Source organism: Giraffa tippelskirchi, chromosome 5 (assembly GCF_054371585.1).
Source record: "Giraffa tippelskirchi isolate mGirTip1 chromosome 5, T2T-mGirTip1v1.2.pri, whole genome shotgun sequence".
NCBI classification, from domain to species: domain Eukaryota; kingdom Metazoa; phylum Chordata; class Mammalia; order Artiodactyla; family Giraffidae; genus Giraffa; species Giraffa tippelskirchi.
Genome location: NC_137279.1, coordinates 38,590,620 through 38,593,628, shown reverse-complemented (window position 1 = coordinate 38,593,628; position 3,009 = coordinate 38,590,620). Strand labels below are relative to the sequence as shown.

Below are 3,009 nucleotides of genomic sequence, written 5' to 3'. Positions count from 1 at the left end.
TCATGTCTGACTCTTGCAACCTCATGGATTATAGCCTGTCCAGCTCATCTGTCCACGGGATTTCCCAGGCAAGAATACTGGAGTGGGCTGCCATTTTCTTCTCCAAAAGAAAGTTTAATTTTCAAATTATTCAGAAAACCATAAACAACTTTTTGGCTTCCTAGTGACTTTCTTCCTCCTCTGTATAAAGGGCCTTTAAGCTCTAGCTGCAAAGGTGCACTTTTTCCAGTCAGCAACTCACCATAAACAGATTTAAACTCAGCAAAGTATTTAAGGATTAAAAACTCAAAGTGGTCCATCTTAAAGAAATAAACTAATCTTGAAGGCTAAAAAACAGATTTTCATTTAATTTTCACAATTTAATGAAAGAAGGATTATGTTTATCTATTTTGTACATAAGCAAAGTGAGGCACATAGAAGTCAAATGGATTGACAAGCGGTCATGTAGCTTCATGTAAGTAGCAAGAGGAAATTGAAACTCTAGTATGACTGTGGACAAAGGCCATCCTATTTTCAGTTCAAGAGTCATTAGGACACCAAACAGGATGGGTGTTATCAGACAGAGGATGATATTTGAGCAATGTGTTTGGCTCTAAACTCTGACAGCCATTGCAAAAGGGAAGCAAATGTGTTAAGTGATGAAGTTTTCATTTTCTTGTATTTAAGACACCAAATCATCTGAAAGAAAGAAAGAAGAAAGGAAAACATTTCCTGGACCCATCTCTATGAGTGCCATGTAGATAACATCTGACAATAACTTCTACTGTTTTTACATATGACTTTAAAATGCTGTCCAGGGCAACCACTCACTGCAGCAAAGGGTGGATGGAGTGACTGGGGCTGTCAATCCACCCCTTGCCCCCAGATTCCAGCCTGCCCTGCCATCCCAGGCCCCAGATGAGGGTATATGCTTGGAGCAGGATCTGGTACTAGACGCTAATGAGTGGCCATGCCCAAGGAGCCAGAGCCAAGAGGAGCTGCCTCAGGCTGAGGGAGGTTTGCAGGTGTAGAAACTATACCCCAGTTATCACAAAACCTGGCTCCCAGAACATGATGAATGTTAATGACCTCAAATTCAGGATGTCCAAAGCTGGACAAGAACACCTGCTATGCTTCTGGAATGAGCTGGGAAAAGCCCAACAGGTAGAACTTTATGCAGAGCTTCAGGCCATGAACTTTGAGGAGCTGAACTTCTTTTACCAAAAGGTGACTGATCAATTTAATCATTCTTCCCAGACAGAGAAAGTAGATGCTCGAATGGAACCTGTCCCTTGAGAGGTGTTGGGCAGGGACAGCAGGGATTCAGATCAGCTGCAGGCCTGGAAAACTGAAGGACAAGGACTTTTCCAGATTTCTCAGAACAAAGTGGCAGTTCTTCTAGCTGGTAGGCAGGGGACAAGACCTTGTGTTGCATGTCCCTACGGGATGTATGATGTTGGTTTGTCATCCTGTAAGACACTTTTCCAGATTCAATCAGAGTGTATCCTGAGGCTTCAATAGTTAGCTGAATAATAACATGGCAACAAATGCATCTTTTCAAGGTATATAATAACCAGTGACAGAACAATGGAATCCACAAAGTTTATGGTGCATGAAGTATTAGGGGAAGATGAGTCTTCCCCACTGAAGGACAAAGACAGTCAGAATGGACAACTCTACTACTGCAAGGCACGTTTTGATGTCCCTCCATCATTGTTGGGTCTTCAATGCAAGAGGCCATGTCATAGATGAAGGTGGCTCTCACCTCCCAGCAATTCCCCATTGAAGGGTGCCAATTATGCACCAATCCAATGTGAAGTCTCTCCTCTTATTTCATATCCTGGAGAAGGACTAAAAAGTTATATGACAGAGAGAGAATTCCATGCACCTTTAATCACTGATGAGAATGGAGTCCATGAAGAATGGTATATGAGCCAGATACCAAGTTCTCCCGTAATAAGAATACCTTTTATTTTTGGTTGACAGATCATAAACCTATAGGACCTCATCTGAAATACTCAAGTTTGAATATCCACAGGCTTTCGTTTTGCTTGTTGAACTCTCACAACTACTCCATATTCCCTAAGATCTAGATGACTGAACTTCAGAAAACATCTTTATGATTCTCAACTGACTGAAGGTCTTATTTATATTTTTCAATTGTATAACTTTTTTTCTAAGCTAAGGAAAATATTGGCCATCTAAGAAATTTCCTACAGCTTAAGTATAGAATGTGAAGTCAAGTGGGCCTTAGAAAGCATCACTATGAACAAAGCTAGTGGAGGTGATGGAATTCCAGTTGAGCTATTTCAAATCCTCAAAGGTGATGCTGTGAAAGTGCTGCACTCGATATGCCAGCAAATTTGGAAAAGTCAGCAGTGGCCACAGGACTGGAAAAGGCCAGTTTTCATTCCAATCCCAAAGAAAGGCAATGCCAAAGAATGCTCAAACTACTGCACAATTGCACTCATCTCACACGCTAGTAAAGTAATGCTCAAAATTCTCCAAGCCAGGCTTCAGCAATATGTGAACCGTGAACTTCCAGATGTTCAAGCTGGTTTTAGAAAAGCAGAGGAACCAGAGATCAAATTGCCAATATCCGCTGGATCATCGAAAAAGCAAGAGAGTTCCAGAAAAACATCTATTTCTGCTTTATTGACTATGCCAAAGCCTTTGACTGTGTGGATCAAAACAAACTGTGGAAAATTGTGAAAGAGATGGGAATACCAGACCATCTGACCTGTCTCTTGAGAAACCTGTATGCAGGTCAGGAAGCAACAGTTAGAACTGGACATGGACCAACAGACTGGTTCCAAATAGGAAAAGGAGTACGTCAAGGCTGTATATTGTTACCCTGCTTATTTACTTATATGCAGAGTACATCATGAGAAACTCTGGTCTGGAAGAAACACAAGCTGGAATCAAGATTGCCGGGAGAAATATCAATAATCTCAGATACGTGGATGACACCACCCTTACGGCAGAAAGTGAAAAAGAACTAAAGAGCTTCTTAATGAAAGTGAGAGAGGA

At 41.4% G+C, this 3,009-nt stretch overlaps 1 pseudogene; it reads left to right on the top strand.

Moving 5' to 3' along the window:
- The first annotated feature begins 1,053 nt into the window (after positions 1-1,053).
- LOC145505173 (UDP-N-acetylhexosamine pyrophosphorylase pseudogene) lies at positions 1,054-1,731 on the top strand (annotated as a pseudogene).
- Positions 1,732-3,009: the final 1,278 nt, after the last annotated feature.